Genomic DNA, 24,392 nt, shown 5'->3' with positions numbered 1-24,392 from the left:
AAATTTGGTGTCTGCTGGGGCTCCTGGAACCAATCCCTTGTGGATACCAAGGAATGACTGACTTCCTGACTTTCTGATACAAGATGCTTCAAGAAAATCTCATAATTTTCCTTTTCTAGTACTAGAATTATTAATTTCTACAAAGCCCTCTGTTTTCTTGATGTCACTGGTGTTTTGTGATCTTTAAGCAATTTCAGTGGGTAGAGCTAGGCATTTTATATATATGTATTAATATATGGACATTAATATATATAATATACATATATGTATAGTTTATATATATATGGAAACCTCTAATTTCAGCCTAATACCATGGGAATATTCTATTTCTTCTGCATTTCATGTTTATTTGCCTCTTCTCACAATAAAACCTTACTTCCTAAGACTTTATTTTATTTTGTAGTGTTTAGGGGATAGCAAACAGTGTTTCCTGGGAATGCACTGGTATTTTTATTCTAAAGGCTAGAGACTTTATGAGCAATATAAGTCATTTAAAGTTCAGTTCTCTGTGATTCTGAAATGTATTCATTTAAAAGCTCTAATGCCCACTGAGCTCAGCATCAAATCCTGATAAAGGCAATATGGAACAGAGTTTGTGTTTAGAGCTTCTATAGGAAACCCACTTGTAAGAGGATATACATATCTCTTCAGGGGAGTACAATACTGTGAATTTGTGAAGATGATGCTAAAATATGACTGGTAATCTATCCTACAAGCACAAAACCTTTCCACTGCAAAAAAAAATGTAATAACATTACTCAAATATTTATTCAAAGAATCACAAGGCTGCACGGAATACTGAAAGGCAGTAGAACCCATTTTCTGGCTTTCAGGCAAGATCACATTTAAATTAACTTAGATGATGAAACCCTCTGTCTTTGTAAAGGACCTCCTTGGATAACTAATTTTCACATTTGGCATTCTTAACTCGTAGAAAATTCTTTGTTATATATAGCTTACACCCTCTATTCTGCTGTATAATCCCCTTTCTCTTCCTACATTCTAAGTAGTGAAGGAAAATAGCTTGTCATTCTCCATTGAAGAATATCTTTTTATATACTAGAAATATTATTATATAACTCAGTCTCATTTTCTTTTTTTTAAGTTTGTATTTCTCCTCACGGTCTTACTTCCTTTATCTATTTATAACCTTATTATTGTGCTGAAATCTCTTCAAATTATGCTTAGCCTTTGAATATTTTAGAGCATCATCACAAACAGAAAGATGTAGACAAAAATGTGGTATAGTTTGACTATATTTTTAGGAGACATTAAACCTCTTGTCTGTTTTATGTTTTTTAAGTAATTCTGTATTTCTGATTTATTGTGTTATTTTTCTCCATGATGTATCAAAGTTTTTTTTGTTTCTTTTTTGTTTCTTCTGTTCAGTGACATATAGCCATTTAAACCAATTATCATAGTAAGCCACATTATTTACTGCAGAGGTACTAGGAATTCTTGAATGGTGCCAAATTATGTTTCAACCTGCCAAAATAATTCCTCATAATTTTTATATTACCTGAACAACTGGGTAACAATAATATTGCAATGATAATAACTGTTTTTTGAGTGCTTAACTTATGCTAGCCATTGTGGTAAGCACAGTATATTATTCACCTAATTTAACTTTTTCAAAAATAATACTGTAAATTATGTTTTTTTTTTTCATTTAAAATGAAGTAGGGGACACTAAAACAGTTCAGTGATGATTAAAACAAGGAGTAAAGTTGTTATTCAAACACAGATCAGTTTAACTGAAATCTATGCTTTCAACAACTATAAAAACCTTCCAGAATTTAATTTGGCTCCTAATGCTTCATAAATTACCTTAGCTATAAGAGTTATAAGATTTGGTGCTACTAAAACAGTCCTATGGAAACAGGGGAGTACTACTTAAGTCCAATCCAATCTCAAAGTAATCTCTGCCCAATTATGAATTGGAGGGCAGTTGCAATTTTCAGGCTACCAATTACTAAATTAGTACATAATTAAACCCAACACATTCCTTTATGTAACAAATAATATGGACATTTTATCACAAGAAGATACTATAGAATCAGAATGGAAAAGAAGATAGAATTGACTGAGTAATATGCTACTTTGAAGACTGAAGACCATCCAGGAGGGTAGATTTCAGATTGATGAGGAAAGTGGGTTGACTTGAGTTAGTCAGTGGTATCCAGCTTTAGGAAAATAGTGGTTTCAAAATGGAATTATAAAACTATAATGTGATGTAGTCTTAGCCTGGAGGTTGAATAGTTGCCATTGCAGGGCCAATATAGTACCTGGGTACACAATACCTCAGAACATAGATGTGACATTTTTCTGGTCTCGTAGAAAATCTAGCATGAGTGTAGGTTGAATAAAAGGTAGAACCAAGAGGTACAGTAATGGTAGTAGGCGATAAGTTTATTTAAATTAGTGCTGTAAGCGTAGGATAGAGAATCAGAACAATGTCTACTACCAGTCACTAACAGCTTTGTAGGTAACCAATTTTAACTAAAGACAGATGTCTGTGATTAGGATATCTCAGAATATATAGAGCTTGGTTATTCTACATGAATAGAAGAAGAGAAAGATTTATTATACTACATTCTATAATTTCTTCTTTTAAAACAGGTTGACACATTCAGAAATAATTATTATCTGTAGAATTACAGAAAAATAGCACATAGAAGAACCTTAAAAATGATATAGTCAGGATTTAGAAAATGGGCCAATATTAAAAATTTGTATCTTTAAGAACAACCACTTAACTCTGCTATTGTAGTGCAAATGCAGTCATAGAAAACATGTAAAAAAATGGGCATGACTATGCTCTAGCTAAAACTTATTTACAAAAATAGGTGGCAGGTCATATTTTGTCTATGACAAGTAGTAGTTTCTGACACTTGATGTAGTCTAATCCTGTCATTTTTGGATTAGAAAAAGGCTTTGTCAGATGTTAAATAGCTAGAATTTGCAAGCATGAATAGAAATCAAATCTTCAGTATCCTAGATCAATATAGTGACCATATTTCTCATAATATATAAATTCTATGACAAAATAAAACCTATGTTTCATAAGAACAGTTATAAATATTATTGGTTGAAATAATTCTAAAATAGTTTTGTATTTTCTCATCTTTATTGTGGTATAATTGACTGATAAAAATTTCATATATTTAGAGTATACATCGTGATGTTTATATATATATATATATATATATATATATACGCATTGTGCAATATTTACTACTGTCAAGCTAATAAGCATATCCAGCACTTCACATAATTACCCCTTTTGAGTGTATACTGAGAACACCTAAGATCTACTGTCATGGTTAATTTCTAGTATGCTGTATAGTACTATTAACTATTGTCACCATGCTGTACATTTTATGTATTCATTAATCTTGCTTAGCTGAAACTTTGTACCCTTTGACCAACATCTTCCCATTCTTCTTGTCCCCAGTTGCTGGCAACCACTATTCTATGCTCTGCTTTTCCAAGTTCAAATTTTTCAGATTCCACATATAAGTGAGATCATACACTAGTTGTCTTTCTATGCCTGGTTGACTTCACTTAGCATAATGTCTATCAGGTTCGCCCATGTTTTGATAAACAACAGCATTTTCCTCTTTTTTAAGGCTTAATACTATTCCAGTGTGTGTATATGTCTGTGTATGTATGTATCTAATTTTCTATCCATTTGTCAATGGACACTTAGGTTGATTTCGTATCTTGGCTATTGCCAACAGTTGTGCAAAAAACGTGGAACTTCAGATATCCCTTGAATATACTAATTTACTTTCTTTTGGATATATACCCAGAATTTGGATTGTTGGTTCACATGGTAGCTCTATCTTTAATTTTTTGTAAAAATCACATACTGTTTTATATAATGGCTGAAAAATTTACATTCTCACCAGTAGGGAACAAAGGTTCTCATTCAAATCCTCTCTAACTCTTGATATCTTTTGATTTTTTACAACGATCATGCTAATAATAGGTATGGGATGACAGCTCATTCTGGTTTTGATTTGCATTTCCCTGGTGGTTACAAATATTGAGCCTCTTTTCATATATGTATTGGCCCTTTGTATGTCTTTTTTGAAAAAAAAAATCTATTCAGGTCCTTTGCATTGACTGTTTATTTAGTAAAATACATTTACTACAATTATTTCATTTAATTCCCACCACTCACCCTTATGAGGAGGGCATATAATTATTCTTATTATATAGATGAGAAACAGGAATGTAAGAAATTGACATCCTTAGTATATTATCCGATGTAATATCTAAATTAATAGGGATAATTCATATATAGATAGATTTGACCCCAGACAAGTTTTTTTTTACTAGTAGACTTTGACTATTTTCTTAAAATTCAAAATGGTTTTAGATCTATTTCCTCTTCTTATATGTCTGCATATGTGGTTATATGTGTGTATACATTATTTATTTAGCATTTTATTTTATTTATTTTTATTTCTGGAATACATGAGCAGGATGTGCAACTTTGTTACATAAATAAACGTGTCCTGTGGTTGTTTGCTGCACCTATCAACCTGTCACCTAGTTATTAAACCCACATGCATTAGCTATTTATTCTGATTCTCTATCTCCCCCTATAAATTCTTCAGGTAGTTTAAGTGATTATATTTTGTAAAAAATTTTCATTGCCATTACTTTTAACTTAGTTGTATATTTTATGAAAATATGACATTTGACATTTTTATTTTTAAAATAGCTAATACATATATTTGCCTAATTCATTTTACTTACAGCATTGTTCATTCATGCTTTACATATTTCTTCCAAACCTTTTACAATTGATTCTCTCAATTTTATGTCTAAACTAAAGAGTGGATATTGAATAGTTTATTTTGTTAAAGTTTGGGCTCTAAACTTGTTGCTATTTGCAGATGAAATAACAGTCTGAATCAGAACCAAGAAATTAACAACAACGAAAAAAGAACTTTATAACTAATACGCATGTATCCTAAACACAAGAGCCATTAACAGAAGTCAGTACTGTTTCTGTACACCAGAAACCACTTGGAAATGAAATTTTAAAATTACGATGGACAAGAGTAATAAATCTATGATGTAACTTTTTTTTTTTTTTTTTTTTGAAACAGAGTCTCACTCTGTCACCCAGACTGTAGTCCAGTGGCGCCATCTCAGCTCACTGCAAGCTCTGCCTGCCGAGTTCACGACCATTCTCACACCTCAGTCTCCCAAGTGGCTGGGGCTACAGGTGCCCGCCACCACGTCTGGCTATTTTTTTTTTTCTTTTGTATTTTTAATAGAGACGGTGTTTCACCGTGTTAGCCAGGATGGTCTCCATCTCCTGACCTCGAGATCCACCCACCTCAGCCTCCCAAAGTGCTGGGATTACAGGTGTGAGCCACCGTGCACGGCCAACTTTTTGACATTTTATTATGCCATTTTAGCTTAATTCTGCTGGAAAAATATACAGTATAATGAAAAAGGAAATAAAGTTTATAAAAGTACAAGGGATTTTTTGGTTCAAAAATTAAATACTGAACATCACTGATCAACAGAGAAATAGATATTAAAACCACAATGAGATACCATGTCATACCAGTTGGAATGACTATTATTAAAAAGTCAATAAACAACAGATGTTGGTAAGGAAGCAGAGAAAAGGCAACACGGATAGATTGTTGGTGGGATGTAAATTAGTGCAACATCTCTATGGAAAACAATGTGGAGATTTCTCAAAGATCTAAAAATAGAACTATAATTAGACTTAACAGTCCTACTATTGAGTATCTACTCAAAGGAAAAGAAATTGTTTTATCAAAAAGATACATGCAGTCATGTGTTGATTATAAAGAAATCATTATATCAAAAAGATAACTGAAGCTCTATTCACAATATCAGAGTCATACAATCAACCTAAGTGTCCATCGACAGATGACTGAAAAAAGAAAATGTGGTAAAAAGGATGACATAATGTCTTTTGCGGCAACATGAATGAATCTGGAGGCCATTATTCTCATAAGCAAAATAACTCAGAAACAGAAAATCAAATACTGTATGTTCTCTCTTATAAGTAGGAGCTAAACAGAGGGCACACATGGATATATGGAGGGGGATAGTAGACAGTAGGGCCTCCAAAACAGGGGAGGCTGGGAAGGAGTAAGAGTTGAAAATTACCTATTGAATACAGTGTTCACTATTTGAGTGATGGGTACACTAGAACCTCAAACCACACCACTGCGCGCTATATCCATGTAACAAGTCTGCACATGTACCTCCTGAATCTATACATTAAAAAAAAATAAAAATTAATATAGTCACAAACCATTGTGTCCTTAGTAAATTGAGGTCATAAATGTATTCTTACTGAGTATAAATAATTTTCTTTGAACTCATAATTGTGGTTTTAATAAAGTTAATATTGGTTTTAATATATTTATCACATTCTATATTTTTTAAGTTCAATTAATGTTTACTATTAAAAATTTTACTTGCAATTTGTGTTCTGGCTTTGGTCCTCTTTCAAGTTTTTGTCTCTGTGCATATATGCTCCTGTTGTTGGTGCATTACCTCAAGTTTAAAAAAACTATATTAATATACCCAGAACCTCCTACTTACCCCAGATCCTGATACAAACACAACAAATATTTATTGAAAATCTACAACATGCAAAATATTGTGTTAATGACACAGATGTTTTAACTTGCAATCTCCCGACAAACGTATTCATTAGGCACATACTACATTATTTGTATAGATGATGAGAAACACAGCCAGTTAAAGGAAACCAGAATCTAGCCCTAAGTTTATCAGTAGCCAACAATATAGCAGTTGGTGGAGCAGCGTGATAACAAAGGCAATAAAAATTATGTCAGACCTGATTGAAAAGTGCTAAAAGGTTAATTTCTATTTGTACAAACATATACTTGTAAATACACTGTGTTCTTTACACATGATGTGTAACTAAAATATTTCAATTTATCTAGTGATGTTCAATACCTTGTTCACTGACCTAATGTTTTTAAAAGAAAATATAGGTTATAAGGTAGGGGACATCTTATAATTTTAAAACTCCTTAAGAAGGGGCTACTATACAGATATAAAAACTCTTTAGATGTAATTCCTAAAAGCAAGAAAGACAAATAATTCACTGGTAGTGAAAATGTTTTTCTTAACACAGAAATATGTTGAATATTCAATCATTTTTACTTGAACATCTCAAGGAGATATGAGAAAAGCTTTATTAGTACCAAACAATATTTCTGCTATTTATTCCTACATCACCAAGAAATTATTGCTTCTACAGCCCAAGATGAAATGGCATATTTGGAGCAGTTTTTCTACATAAAATGGCATTCAGCAGCATATCTATTTTCAGTTCTTATAAAATGGCATATTTTCCTAATATGATACAGTGAGAGTATTTCACATTCTATTTCTTTTATTGACATTCTGTTATTACCATTGATCATTTCTTCTGGAAAGAAACAAAATTCATTGTCAGAAAAATTTTAAAAAATTTCAAAACATGAGAAACAAAATTGACTGTAATTTTAAATGCAGCAGGCCCTAATTGTTACTTTGGTGGGTAACAGCTCGTCCAACAATCATTATAAAAATCAAAAAGTTTTAGCAATTATTTTGAAATCAATTTTAAAATAATAAATAAATTTTCATAACAGGAAGCATTATACTTTAGAAATGTTTTTGGTTTCTTTGAAATCAACTAGCTATTTCTTTAAAAAAAAAAACTCTTAACTTGGGTCTGAATGTGAAATTTGTCTTCCAGTTATAATGGTAAACATGAAAAAAAATTTTCTATAATGACAATATTGTACTTAGTGCAATACATGTATATGTTTCCAAGATAATTGATATGAAGAATATGGTATTCATTTCAAACTCTTCATTGTAGTCTTTGATTTTTTTTAAATTTACTATATAGTAATAACTTCATGAACTATTAAATATATATTGGAATCATCAATGAAAGTAATGTGAGACTAAAATGGCTAATTTCATGCTCAAGTTTATGCTTCTGGAGAAAATTGCACAACAACATTCTTTGTGGTAAAAGACACTCAGAAGTAGCATTAAATCAGATAGATAAGTTTCAACTTATCTTCAAAATGTTTGATAAATATTTATTTTGTGTGAAAGGAATTTATTTTAATGTCACAAAGAAACACAAATAAATGGAATTTATTTTAATCTCAAAAAAAAAAAAAAATGAAACACTTCTCCCCCTTAAAAAAAGTTTTAGTAACATATCTTCCAAAATGAAGAACTCATTAAAACTCTACAATCAGCATCATCCATACAATGATTTTTTTTGCACTACTGCATCATGCAATTACTTAAAACAGTTTGTAAAATTAATATGTTTGGCTTTTCTCCAATTACATTTATAACATCTTATGCTATCTCAGAACATTAAAAAAATGCAGACGTGTTTACAAAAGTGATTTATTGGCTTTTTACTTTTTAAATTATAAATAACTTAGCATGTTATACTAAAAGTAACTCAATTTCATTATGTAAAAAATATTAAAGTAAGCCAGAATGAGGGAGACATGTTGGCATATTAATATGTATAACATGGATACTATAACACTACAGTAACTGAGCTTTTCAATTGAAATATTGAGGCATAAATGCAAATTAACATATATTATAAGATTGTCTCTGAACTTTACTTAAACAAGCATAAGAAATAAGATTTTAATAAAACTAAAATAGTAAATCTGAAATCACTCTTTTCAACTTTAGACATATACTACATGTAAAGGCAAAATAAATTACAATTATATCAGCAGACTGACACCATAAGTGGAATATTTCTCTATGATTAAACGACAACAACAACAAAAAATATAATAATTCCAAATAAATTTTAGGTTTTTTTAAAATTTTTATGAAGAAAGTTATTGGTACTTTGATAGAGATGGCACTGAATCTGTAGATTGTTTTGGGTAGTATGGACACTTTAATAATATTAATTCTTCAATCCACAGACATGGACAATGTAACTTCTTATTTTTTAATTTGGATACCTTTAGTTTCTTTATCCTGCCTAATTGCTCTGGCTAGGCCTTCCTGTACTGTATTGAATAGAAGTGGCAAAAGTGGATGTTGACATTCCTGTCTTGTGACAGATAGTAAATAAAAAGCTATTGACTTTTCCAAGTTTAGTATAACATTAGCTGTGGGTTTGGCATTTAGGGCCTTTCCTGCTTTGAAGTAAATTTCTTCTGTAACTAATTATTGAGAGTTTTTAACAGGAGATGTTGAATTTTTTCAAATATTTTTCTGCATCTCTTGAGATAATCATATGGTTTTTGTCCTTCAATCTGTATCCCAAATAACCAAAACAATCTTAAGCAAAAACAAAGATGGAAGCATCGTACTACCTGACCTCAAAGTATACAACAGAGCTGTACTAACCAAAGCAGTGTGGCATAGGTGTGAATATAGACACAGACCAATGGAACAGAATAAAGAAAGGAGCCATGAACACACAGTGGAGAAAGGACAGTCTCTTCAATAAACGGTGTTTGGATAGCCACATTCAGAAGAATAAAACTAGACTCCTATCTCTCACCATAGACAAAAGTCAACTCAAAATAGAATAAAAGTTTAAATGTAAGACCTGAAATTCAGAAACTATTAAAATAAAATTAAAGAAATATATTTCATGACATTAGACTAGGCAAAAACTTTTTTAGATAGGACCCCAAAAGCACAAGCAACAAAAGTAAAGTGGTCAAATAGAGCTATATTAAACTGAAAAGTTTCTGCACAGCACACAAAACAATCCATAGAGTGAACAGACAACCTACAGAATGAGAAAAATATCTAGTTAAAAAATGGGCAAAAGACATGAATAGACAACTCACAAAAGAAAATACAAATGGTCAACAGGTATATGAAAAGATGCTGACCATCACTAATCAAGGCAATGTAAATCAAAACCACAGTGAGATATCATTTTACTCCAATTAAAATGACTATTATCAAGAAGACAAAAAATAAAAATAATAAACGTTGAGAATAAAGAAAAAAGTGAACAGTTATACACTGTTGGTGAGAATGTTGTTAGTACAGCCACTATGGAAAATAGTACAGATGTTTCTCAAAAAATTAAAAATAGAATTACCAACGATCCAGCAATTCTACTATTTAGTATATATCCAAAGAAAATAAAATCACTATGTAGAAGAGATATCTACACCTCATTTATTGCAGCATTATTCACAATAGCCAAGATATAGAATCAACCTAAGTGTCCATCAATAGATGAATGGACACAGAAATTGTGGTAGTTATACCACGATTTCTGGAATACAATACAGCCATACAAAGTAATAAGATATTGTTATTTTGGGCAACGTGGATAAGCCTATAGGACATTGTGCTAAGTTACAGAGACCAGGTATAGAAAGAGAAAAGCTTCATGTTCTAATTCAAATGTGAAATATAAACAAGTTAATCTCACAGAACTGGAGAATGGAATGGTGGTTGCCAGAGGCTATAAAAAAAGAACCTATAATGTTCTTACCACAAAGAAATCGTAAATGCATGAGGTGATGGTTATGCTAAATACATGATTTGATTTTTACACAACACATTCGTGTATTGAATCATCACACTTTACTTCATAAATATATAAAATTATGATGTGTTGGTTGAAAATTAAATTAAAAAAATAACAAAATGGAAAATGTCTTATTTGTTGTTTTGGCCATTATCTTGCCAAGGCAGTCAAATAAAATTGCTGGTAAAGATGATGGAAAATCAGCTAATGTCATGGTAAATACTCTCAGAACCAAGTGTGTGCTTGCTACTTAGCCACCTGCACAGATTATGGGAAGCACATGGTAATTTAAAATAATATATATCCACCCCTACTGGTTACAAATTACCAATTTCAAAATGTCCTACAGGTATGACATCTGAATGTCTAAATACAAGTTATATTGTCTATTTTAAGTAACTAAACTGGAACATAAATGCCATGCTGTCTTTATTTATCATAAAGGAGAGCTGCCATTATCCTATTACCTGGAAAGGACTGGCCAGATTCCAGTGTTTCTATTTCAGGGCCAGCAACCACTTATCTGCACTAGTTGTGTTGCTAATTTCTGTACTCATAGTAGTCTTATATATTGATTTAGGATTATTTCCTTCTATATGTAGAATTGATGTCAAAATTATTCTCAACACATTTTAGGTAGCCCCTAACTATTCATCAGAATTGAATGCAAATTGAATGAATTGGTCACTGCAGTTTAAGTGAAGGACTCTTACAAGTTATAGTAGAGATTCCATGGGTTAAGATAGATGGTGTCACAGTAATTATAGCTAAAGATATCTACTTTATGGCAGATCTACTTTATCTAGGATATCCCTCTTTGTGATTTTAGTTAAGTTTCTTATGTTTATAAAGTCATGTTAGAGTCATCATGAAGCAGGTGCTTAAGTAGTAATGATGGCTAATGTTAATCTATCGCTTATCTTCAACAGTTCAGCAATTGTATATCACTAGTTTTTACTACACATGTGTGTGCAGATATACAGACTTATTTGACAAACTGACACTTGAATTTTTAGGTCTCACAATTTTTCTTTTTTTATTATACTTTAAGTTCTAGGGTTCATGTGCACAACGTGCAGGTTTGTTACATATGTATACACGTGCCATGCTGGTGTGCTGCACCCATTAATTTTTCTAATTTTATCACTTATAGCTCTCTTCCACTCATCCAGCATTTCATCCAAAGGAGGCCATTTCTTTGCCAGAAACATCCATTATTTTCTGTCCTCATAATTTCACTTATAACTTATAAGCCTTTATTCTCATATTTAAGGATCCACATTTTCATCACTGTTTCAAAGCCAAACTTGAATGCTATCAATCATTAAGTACATTTTCCATAAAAATCACCTTCACCTTTAAAGTGTTAATTCTTCAAAATTTGCATAGAATATTTTATATTATTGTTATTCTACTGACAGTGTTTATTCTGGTGTTGAATAATATCTGGTTTTTCCCCCATTACAATATAACTCCCAAAAGGGAACTGATTTTTATCTTGATATTTCTCAAGGTTCCTGTGAAATTTCAGTGAAGGTAGTAGGATGAATTCATTAAAACTGTGCAAAAGAATGTTTATACCTTTATATTTTTATGAACATTCATATGCATGTAGAGTAAAATGGCATTCATAACATGTGAAATCTGGATATTACTGATCTAACTGACTTGTTCTGCTCTGCTGTGCTTGCTTTTTGTCCACTCTTAGCAACTTACCATAGCAATATTGCTCGAAACTCCTTTAATCATCTCCACTTAATTCATTCCACAAAGTCCTTTTCTCTCTTTCTTATTATTCATGCTCTTTTACAAATTTGTTGCTTCCCTTCAATTCCCCTTCTTTCTGCCATATTCTATTTCTTAGTAGTAAATCACTAGGTCCAGTTTATATTCAAAAAGAAGAAAACACAAAAGGGCATAATACCAGAAGGTAGGCCTTGGAGGTCATCTTACAGGCTGCTGACTACCATTAGATTTCATCCTCAGTTTATATGATATGAAAGTATAATTGCAGAAACATGGGAGTATTTCAACCGCTACAACAAAAAGAGATTTGGCAAAATCTAACACCCATTCTTGGTTAAGAAAACAATCAAAAGCTAGGAATTAAAATGGAATATCTACATTTTGATTAAAAAATAAAGTCCAGAGAATATACAGGTAAAATCACAATTAATGCTAAATGACTGAATGCTATTACCTAAGATTTTGAACAAGACAAGGGTTTTTGATGTTACTTTATCTGCTCAACATTACGCTTTGGGATCTAGCCAAGGCAATAAGGCAAGAAAAGAAAATTAGATGCATCCATATTGGTTTAAAATAAATACCTGAGATCTTTTTCTTGATCAAAAAGTTTTTAAAAGCAACAAACCCTAAGAAACTCACGCACGCACAAATCTTACTTGAAAAAATAAACAAGTTGAGTAAGGTCATAGGCTGCAAGATCAATATTTTAAAAAACTGTATTTGTATGTACTAGCAAAAATCAGTCTGATAACTAAATTGGTAAAATTATTTTAATGAGATAGCATTAAAAATACTTAAACATAAATTTAATAAAGTAGTAAAAAAATCTACACTTTAAACACCAAAATATAACTGAGATATGTTAAATAAGACCTACATAATAATCTATTGAAAGACATCAAATTATTAAGATGTTCTCAAGTTTATTTATAAAAAATTCTGTCAAATTTTTAGGAGACTATTAATAAAAAATAACAAATTTATCCTACATTTTACTTGGAAATGCAAAGAATCTAGAATAGGAAACTCCATTTAAAAATAAGTATAAAGATGTATGATTTACACTATCTGATTTCAAAATTTAATATAAGGCTATAGTAATAAAAAACAGTGTCTATTTGGCATAAAGATAGATAATAGATAAAAGAGCAGAATAGATTCAAGAAAAAACTAATTTTTGACAGAGGCACTTGGAATTATTCAATGATATAGAAGTCTTGTAGGGAATATATATGGAACATTGGATTTCAATATGCAAAACAATACAAAAAATTAGCCTAGTTTCTTCATCTTAAATGTTAAACAATAATTAATTTAAATATGAATCATAGATGTAAATATAAAACCTAAAAAAAGAAATCTGATAAAAACAAAAATGAAAAGAAATACTAGAAATTTTTGTGAACTAAATTAGAAGGAAGTTTCTTAACAATGATACTGTATAAAATAAAAAATTATTGATAAAAGCATAAATTTAAAAAATGATTAATTATATTTTATTGAAATTAGAAATTTCCACTCAAGTGACAGTGAGTATGCATATTCAAATTGCATATTTATAAAAGAGTTGTATCTTTAATTTTTTTTTTTATGAGATGGAGTTTTGCTCTTGTTGCCCAGACTGGAGTGCAATGTCGTGATATCCGCTCATCGTAATCTTCGCCTCCCAGATTCAAGCGATTCTCCTTCCTGTCTCACAAGTAGCTGAGATTAGAGTCATGTGCTATCATGCCTGGCTAATTTTGTATTTTTAGTAGAGATGGGGTTTCTCCATGTTGGTCAGGCTGGTTTCGAACTCCTGACCTCAGTATAAATATTTTTAAAAGCTTAATAATAATAAGGAAACAACTCAGTTTTTATAAAGAAGTAAAATCTTTTAGGAAACACTTCATCAGATAAGATAAACAGATGGTACAGAAACATTTTAAATGATGCCCAAAATCATTCATCATTAAGAAAATACAAATAAAAATCAAAATAAAATATTACTATGTATTCAAAAGAATTATTATAAATACAAAGGTTTAATATCAAGCATTGGCAATATTGAGGGGAAACGCCAATATTTTTATACTGTGAGTAATAATATAAAACATTACAGACATTTTGGAAAATATAGATTCATCATATGAAACTAACAATTTCTCCCTCAGTAATGCACCGAAGATAATTGACCATATATATTCATATAGAGAATTTTAATGAAATGTCTGTAGAATTATTCGTAATTGCCTAGAATAAAACAACCTAAATATCCTTCAGCTGAAAAAACAATATATCAATACAATGTAATCCTACTCAGCAATTAAATTAACAATTGATACATTCATCAAAATGATACACCAGAAAACATGATAAGAAGAAAAACATATAACCCATCCTACCCCAACCAGCACTGTCTTTTAAGAGACAGGTTCTGACTCTGTCTGCTCTGCCTCCCAAACAGGTGTGCAGTGACAAGGTCTTAGCTCACAGCAACTTCGAACTCTTGGGCTCAAGCAGTAGCCTGGCCTCAGCCAACCTAGAAGCTGGGATAACAGGCACATGCCAATGTGGCTAATGTATTAATTTTTTGTACAGATGATGGAATCCTACTTTGTTGTACAGGCTAGTCTTGAACTCCTGGCTTCAAGCAATTCTCCCACCTTGTCCTCGCAAAGTGTTAAAATTAATGGCGTGAGTCACCACACCTGACATAAGCCCTGTTTTTAATCATTAATTTTTCTTGAAATTCTAGAAAAGACAAAATTATTGAGACACAAATTAGATCCGTGGTTGGCTAGGACAGGATTTTTAGTATTGCTGAAAAAAGATGTAAAGTAATTATTCAAGATAATGAAAGTATTATTTTTAATTAATTCATAATAATACATATTTATAGAATACATGTGATACTCTGATGAACACAAACAATGTGTAATGATTAGCAGGGTATTTAGAATAACCATCACCACAAATATTTACCATTTCTCTGTGGAGGGAACATGTCAAATCTAGTTATATTGAAATGTAATAAATTATTAACTATTGTTACCCTACTATGCTGCTAAATGCTAGAAGTCATTTCTTCTATCTAACTGTGTCTTTGTATCCATTAACCAATCTCTTTTAATCCCTCCTGCCCTACCCTGTCTCTGGTAGTCATCATTCTACTCTCTACCTGAGCGAGAAAAATGTTTTTAGCTTTCACATATAAGGGAAAAGATTTACATGCAGGATTTGTCTTTTTGTGCCTAACTTATTGGTAACACAATGATCTCCAGTTTCATTCATGTTGTTACAAATTACAGAATTTTCTTATATTTTGTGGTTAAATAGTATTCTATTGTGCATACAAACCAAATTTTCTGTATTCATTCATTGATGAACACAAGTTGATACTGTATTTTGGCTCTTGTGAATAGTGATGCAGTAAACATGGGGAGATAGTTATCACTTCCACATACTAGTTTCCTTCTCTTTGAATAAATGCCCAGTAGTGGGATTGCTGGATTGTATGAAAGTTCTATGTTTTGTTTTTTGAGAAACCTGAATACTGTTTTCCATAATGGCTGTACTAATTTATATCACTGCATCCTTGCCAGCATTTGATATTTTGTGCCTTTCTGATAATAACCATTCCAGCTGGGGGGTGAGGTGATAGCTTTTGGTTTTGATTTGCATTTCTCTGATTATTAATTATATTGAGCATTTTTTATATACTTGTTGACAATTTGTGTGCCTTCTGAGAAATGGCTATGCATATCCTTTGCCCTATTTTTAATGAGATCATTTGGTTTTTTGCTTTTGTATTGAGAGCCATTTATATTCTGTATATAATTCGCTTGTCATACAAGTAGTTAGCAAATATTTTATCCCATTCTTCATGTTATCCATTCTATTCATGTTTTCTTTGCTGTACAGAATATTTTTAATTTAATATAGTCCTATTTGTTTATTTTCATTTTTCTTTTGTACTTTTGAAGTCTTATTTATAAAATCTTTCCCTAGACCATGATCCGGAAGGTTTCCCATATGTTTGCTTTTATTAATTTTATAGTTTTGGATCTTATGCTCAAATCCTTGATTTATTTTAGCTGACTTTCGTACATGGCAAGAGATAGATGTCTAACTTCATTCTTTTGCATGTGGATATAAATTTTCTCAGCACCATTTATTGAAGAGCATGTCCTTTCCTCAATGTAGGTTTTTGTTGATTTTGTCAGAAATCATTTGGCTGTAAATATGTGCATTTACATCTGGTTTTCTCTTCTATTCCATTGGCCAGTCAAACCATGCTGTTTGATTACTATAGATTGGAAATATACTTTGAATTCAAGTAGTGTAAGGCTTCCAGCTTTTTTTCTCTTTGCTCTGGGTTACTTTGGCTGTTCAAGGTCTTTCATGTTCCCATATCAATTTTAGGATTCTTTGTATTACCGTGAAGAATGTCATGAGTATTTTGATAAGGATTACCTTGAATCTAGAGATTGCTTTTCAGTATTGTCATTTTAACAATATTAATTCTTCTGATCCGTGATCATGAGCTATCCTTTCATCTGTTTGCAACCCCTTCAATATCTCTCATCTGTATATTCTAGTTTTCCTTGTGGAAGTTGTTCACCCTCTTCATTACATGGAACCTTAGGTATTTTAATATTTTGTAGCCACTATAAATGGAAATGCTTTCTTGATTATTTTTTTTCAGCAAGTTTATATTGGTGTAAAGAACCACCACTAATTTTTGTATATTGATGTTGTGTTCTATAAGTTTACTGAACTTGTTTTTGAGTTCTGAAATTTTTTGTTAGAGCCTTTAGGTTTTCTATATATATGATAATGCCACCTGCAAAGAGGGACAATTTGATCTTCTCTTTTCCATTTTGGACACTTTTTTTTCTTTTTCTTGCCTGATTGCTCTGGCTTTGCTTTCCAGCACTATGTTGAGTGAGAGTGGGGAAATTCAACATCCTTGTCTTTTTGCAGATCATGGAGAAAGGGCTTTCAGCATTTTCCCATTCAGTACAATGTGGGTTTGTCATATATGGCCTTCATTAAGTGGAAGTTCTAATTTTTTGAGAGTTTTTATCATGAGGAGGATATTGAATTTTATCAAACATTTTATCTGTTTCAATAGAGATAATCATATTTTTCCTTCATTCTGCTGATATGATGTGTCATATTTATTAATTAGCATATGCTGAACCTTCCTGGCATTCCTGAGATAAATTCCATCTGACCGTGGTGTAATATATTTTTGATATGTTGTTAGATTGGGTTTTCTAGTGTTTTTGAGAAATTTTGCATGTATGTTGATCAGGGATATTCTTCTCTAATTTTCATTTTTCTTGTGTCTTTTTCTCGTTTTGGTATCAGCATACTTCTGGATTTATAAAATGACAGAAAAGAAATTCCCCTTCTTTGATCATCTGGAATAATTTGAAATGAATTGGTGCTGGTTACACTTTACAAGTTTGGTAGAATTCGATCATAAAGCAGTTCAGTCCTGTGCTTTTCTTTTTAATACTGATTCAATATTGTTACCTTTTATTGGTCTATTCAGGTTTTCTATTTCTTTGTTTCAATCTTAGGAGGTTGTGTGTATCCAGGAATTTATCCACTTTTCTAGACTTGTCAGTTTGTTAGCTTATATTGTTCATAGTAGTCTCTAATAATCTTTGCATTTTTGTGATAACTGTTGTATTATCTCTTTTTTACTTTCTGGTTTTATTCATTTGGGTCTTCACTTTTTTTTTTTTTTTTTTTTTTTTTTTTGGCTAGCCTAACTAGCAGTATACTTATTTTATCTTTTTGAACAATCAACTTTTCACTTACTTTATATATATGTATTTAGTCTCTATTTTGTTTAATTTTGCTGTGATCCTTATTATATGTATATTCTTCTACTAATTTTGTGTTTGGTTTGTTCTTATTTTCTAGTTCCTTCAGTTGCTTTGTTAGGTTGTTCATTGGAATTTTTCTGGTTTTTGCAGTAGGCATTTATTGCTATAAACCCTCCTCTTAGCATTATTTTTGCCGTAGTGTATATTTTTTGTATAAATGTATAATACACAGGTACAAGTTTGTTACATTCTTAGATTATGTAGCAGTGCGGTCAGGGCTTTTAGGGAATCCATCACCCAAATAGCATGCATTGTACCCTATCAGTCACAGATTTTGCTATGTTGTGTTTTCATTTTCAATTGGTTCAAATTTTTTTTTTAATTTCTCTATTAATTTTTCTTATTGACCCATTGATCATTCAGGAGCATGTCGCTTAATTTCCATGTATTTGTACAGTTTTTATATTACCCCTTGTTATTGATTTCTTATTTTATTTCTTTGTGGTTTAAGAATATACTTGATAGCATTCCAATTTAAAAAAAAAAATTGTTGGGACTTGTTTTGTGGCCTAACATATGGTCTATTTTGCAGAATTTTCCATGTGTTGATGAGAAAAATTTTATTCTGCAGCCTCTAAAAATGTTCTGTAAATGTCTGTTAGATCAATTTTTTCTACAGTGCATATTATGTCTGATTTTTTTTCTTTTCTTTTCTTTCTTTTTTTTTTATGGATTTTCTGTCTAGATAATCCATCCAGTGCTGAAAGTAGGGTGATTAATTTCCTAACTTTTTACTTATTGGGATCTATTTTTCTCTTTATCTCCATCAATATTACCTTTATATATCTGTGTGCTCTGGTCTTTGGTGCATATATATTTATAATTGTTATATCTTCTTGCCAATTGATTCCTTTATCATTATGTAATGATAAACTAGAGATGATACTGGTAGAATCTGATTGCAACATTATACCTGGTAAGAAGTGCTTTGACAGTTAATATATTTGGAAGTTAGAGTCAACAAAATGTCCTTAAAAGTAGAGACATATTGTGAAAGATTAAGATAAATTATGGAGCTCTGGTTTTTATATAACAATGTAGAGAGGTAAAACAAGCATCACTTCCATCACAACAATAACCAAAAAGAAAACAATAAATAAAACAGAAAATCTGAAAATTCATTACTCCTTGAAGACAGGAGAGAGCTGAGTTAAAAGAGCAAAAAATTAGTCTGACATCTAAACAGAGATAAGTAGTCTATTAGAAGACTCAGGACAAAAGTGTTTGCTTGAGTAGAAACACAAAGCCAGACATCAATTAAAAATTTAGCTACAGAAGTAAAAAACGAATGGAAACTGTATGTGGCAAATAGTTTGGTGATCAAAGATATAGGGATACATTTTAGTTTTTTTCTCCAGGGGTTTCATGCAGTGCTCACAAATCAGATTGGTTTGGATCTTGAGAAAGCATTATTCATGTTTCAGGGATGGAATGGTGACTGTGTGGAAGCACAAAATTTTGCTCAGGGCTTCCGCCCCTGTTTTCCTTACTGGAGGAAAACCATTTGTTCAAAGGTGAGGGATCAATGAATTATATCTCTCTTAGAACACAGGAAAAATCTGTTGCTGCTAAGAAATAGAAAAAAAAGAAAGAAAGAAAGAAAAAAAAAAGCACCTACCACAGGAACATGTACACATGCAAGATGAGTGGCAGGAACACTGAGAAGGCCACTCCCTCATGATCTAGCTACATGATGCCTACTCAAAAGAGATGCTTAATCAAAGCATCAAAAAATGCTTCCTCTTCCCACATTCTACCAGCAGACTCACAAGTGTCAAGATACAAATAATAGTGGAATATCTCTAGGAGAGTTTTATAAGAAAGCGTGAAACACTTTTGATACAAAGTACGAAGTAATGTTTCAAGATCCTTAGGGTGTTGCATTTCCATTTCTAGCCAGAAACCTCTGTGATAAGTGGTGCCTTTGCCTGAGTTTTGCTCAGGTCCACTGGCTCATTTCACCCACTCAGCCTGGCAGAGTGCAACTGGCTCATGCTAACAGCCTGGATCCCATGCCTGCCAAGGGCAAACCAGGCATATAGTCATTAGGGATGTGTGAACAGGTGAGCATGGGGTCCAGGCATTGTGCACAGTCAGGCACAAGGGCTGCTGCAGAGGGGTGGGCAGGTCCATGTGCTGCCACAGATGCTGCTCTCTGCAAGACTGTGGCCAGACCAGGGGCACCGCAAGTAGCTTTCACCATTGAGGAATGCAGTGTCACATGTAAGCTTGGAAACTCCAGGAACTGCATGGTCCCAAAGAGGGAGTTACAGCCCTGACTTGGGTAATTTCCAGGTCTGGGATCCCCAAAGGGCTGCAGCTCTTCTCCACTTTACCAACAACATGGTGAGCAAGGGGTGTGTTTCAGCCCTGTTTGTGTTATAGTTCTTTCAGCCCTGCCATTTGGCAGGTCTGAGTTCTTCTCCCATACCCAGGAAGAATGAGGTTCACAGATATCGGGAGAACCAGCCGCCAATATTTCAACATAGGTTCTTTTCTATTTTCCCTAAGTGTTAGCTAGTCTGAGAAATAAAGAGAAAGAGTACAAAGAGATAAATTTTACAGCTGAGTCTCCGGGGGTGGCATCACATATTGGTAGGACTGTGATGACGACCCGGAGCCATAAAACCAGCAACTTTTTATTAGGGATTTTAAAAAGGTAGGGAGTGTACGAACAGAGAGTAGGTCACATGGATCACATGCTTCAAAGGGCCATAAAGATCACAAGGCAAAGGCAAAGTTAGAATTACTGATGACGGTCTGTGTCCCACTCTGCAGGCATTGTCTTGATAAACACCTTAACAGGAAACAGGGTTCAAGAGCAGAGAACTGATCTGACTGGAATTTACCAGGCTAGAATTTCCCAATCCTAATAAACCTGAGGGTACTGCAGGAGACCAGGGCATATTTCAGTCCTTATCTCCACTGCATAAGACAGGCACTCCCAGAGCGGCCATCTGTAGACCTACCCCCAGGAATGTATCCCTTCCCGAGGGTTATTACTTGCTGGAAAAATAATTCAGCCATATTTCTCCTACTCGCACATATGTTTATAGGCTTTGTGCAAGAAGAAAAATATGGCTCAATTCTGCCTGACTCCACAGGCAGTCAGACCTTATGTTTATCTTCCCTTGTTCCCTGAAAATCACTATTTTTCTGTTCTTTTCAGGGTGCACTGATTTCATATTGTTCCAACACACATATTTTACAATCAATTTATACAATAGTGGTCCTGAGGTGATGTACATTCTCAGCTTACAAAGATAATAGGATTAAGAGATTGAATAAAGACAGGCATAAGATATTATAAGAGTATTATTAGGGAAGTGATAAATGTCCGTGAAATATTCACAATTTATGTTCAGAGATTGCAGTAAAGACAGGTGTAAGAATTTATAAAAGTATTAATTTTGGGAACTGATAAATGTCCACAAAATCTTCACAATTTATGTTCTTCTGCTGTGGCTCCAGCCAGTCCCTCCATTCCAGGTCCCTGACGTCCCACAACACACAGACAAGTAGAGGGTGAGCAAGGTAAATAGAAGCTTTATTGAGTTACAAAATATCTCAGAGGAGGCCCTGGAGTGGGTAAGTCCACTCTGCAGGTAGGTGGTCAAGTTGAAAGGTGACAATTTGCTAGCAGCCCTCACTCTCAGTGACTCCTTGGCCTCAGTATCCACTCTGGTGGCACTTGAAGAGCCCTTCAGCCCACCATGGCACTGTAGGAGCCCCTCTCTGGACTGGCTGAGCATGGTGCTGCCTCCCTCTGCTTGCAGGGAAGTGTGGACGGAGAGGCGCAGGTGGGAACTGGGGCTGTGCATGGCACTCTTGGGCCAGTGTTAGTCCCCACGGCCATGGGCACAGGCTCCCCGTACCCTGCACTTGGAGCAGCCGGCCGGCACCACAGGCCGAGGGCAGTGAGGGGCTCAGCACCCGGGCCAGCAGCTGCAGAGGATGTGTCTGTCTGCTGGCACTGTGCTTGAGTTCTCTCCAGGTCTCAGCTGCCTCCCCACAGGGCAGAGGTGGGGGATCTGCTATCCACCATGTTCATGCCATGCCTCCATGGTGAGCTCCCATGTGGCCCAAGCCTCCCTGATGGGCGCTGCCCCCTGCTTCGTGGTGCCCAGTCCCATCAACTGCCCAAGGCCTGAGGAGTGCAGGTGAGGCTCAGGACTGGTGGGCAGCTCCACCTGCAGCCCCAGGCGGGATTCACTAGGTGAAGCTACCTGGGCTCTTGCCTCTAGTGGGAACTTGGAGAACTTTTATGTCTAGCTAGAGATTTGTAAATGCACTAATCAGCACTCTGTGTCTAGCTCAGGGATTCTAAATGCACCAATCAGCACCCTGTCAAAATGGTCCAATCGGCTCTCTGTAAAACGGACCAATCAGCTCTCTGTAAAACGGACCAATTAGCTGTCTGTAAAATGGACCAATCAGAAGGGTGTGGGTGGGGACAGATAATGGAATAAAAGCAGATTGCCCGCTAGCACGTGGCAACCTGTGGGGTCCCCTTCCATACTATGGAAGCTTTGTTATTTTGCTCTTTGCAATAAATTTTTGTGCTGCTCACTTTCTGGGTCCATGCTGTCTTTATGAGCTGTAACACTCACCATGAAGGTCTGCAGCTTCACTCCTGTCAGCGAGACCATGAACCCACCAGAAGGAAGAAGCTCCAGATACATCTGAATGTCTGAAGGAACAAACTCGGGACATACCAAGAACTGTAATGCTCATGGCGAGGATCTGTGGCTTCATTCAGCGAGACCGAGAACCCACCAATTCTGGACACAAAGTGTTCAGCTCTCAGTGGAGAGGAGGCCCCGAAGTGGGTAGCTCCTCTTTCTAACTGGTTGTCCAAATGTCTGCTCAAATCTGGCTGAGCCTAGGGCTTTTATGGGCCTCAGAGAGGAAAAAGTTCATGCTAATTGGTCCATGGGTAGCCATGGGCAGGCCCAGAAAACGCACCGCAAGTTCCCACTCCGGTCCCTAGAATTGGCAGCCCAGTCCCCAGCCTTCCTGGCTTCCCCTCCCTGGCTTCCTTCTTATGCGCACTGGCACCCAAAGTCCAGAAAGGGGCTGAAGTGGCAGGGAACTAGCATCTCAGCACTTCCCTGAGAGTTTGTACACCTGACTGGGCTGTGACAGTGGTCAGCCTTGGCTGTGACTTTGCTCTGAGATTGGAGTGGGTGCCGACAGCAGAGAGATGCCCGACAGTGAGAAGAGGTACTTCCAAGCCTGCAAGGATAGAGCAGTGTCTTCCTGGACCCCCATGAGTGCAGGAATGCCCTGAGTCTGCAGCCACACTTTGGGCGGCTGCGTCTGTGCCTGGGGTAGGGAATCAGGGCTCCTGTCTGCTCCATGAAGTTAGAGGTCCTGGTGTGCAGCCACAACTTGGGTGGATGCAGCTGCACAGGGGAGCTCCTGCACCACCAACTCAGAAGGGTCGGGCTTCCACTATTACCAGCTCCCACTGGCTCCATGGAGTGTGTAGCTCCAGCCTCGCCTCCCTTCTGCAGCTGACATGAAGGCACTGGTCTCTCCGGACTAGCTGCCACTAGTATAGGTAGTACATTTGTACAAGGTACAAAATAGTATGAAACAGAAAATTTGGCACAGAGTACAAAAATAGTTCAAAATGACTGTACCATTTTGCATTCCTACCAGCAATAAATAAAAGTTTCTGTTGCTCCACATTCTTACCAGTATTTGGTATTGTCCGTGTTCTGGAATTTGGCCATACTAATGTGTGTGAAGTGATTGTTGTTTTAGTTTGCTTTTCCTTGATATTATAAGACATGGTACATCTTTTCATATGTTTATTCATCTAATTTTCTTTAGAGAGATATCTGTTCAGGATTTTGGCACAGTTTTAAATTTCGTTATTTGTTTTCTAATAGTAGAGCTTTAACTGGTTTTTTTTTTTTTTTTTTTAATATATTTGGATACAATCCTCTATTAGATATGTCTTTTGCAAATATATTCTTCCAGTCAGTGTCTTGTCTTTTATTCTCTTTACAGTGTATTTAACATGACAGCATTTTTTAAAACTTAACATTGTCCCGCTTATTTATTAGTTTGTTATTGGATCATGATTTTGGTACTGTATTGATAGGGTCATTGTCGTCTATGTTTTCTCCTATGCTATATTGTGAGAGTTTTACAGCTTTCATGTAGGT

Source organism: Macaca fascicularis, chromosome 2 (assembly GCF_037993035.2).
Source record: "Macaca fascicularis isolate 582-1 chromosome 2, T2T-MFA8v1.1".
NCBI lineage: Eukaryota > Metazoa > Chordata > Mammalia > Primates > Cercopithecidae > Macaca > Macaca fascicularis.
Note: the sequence above shows the minus strand (reverse complement) of the source record.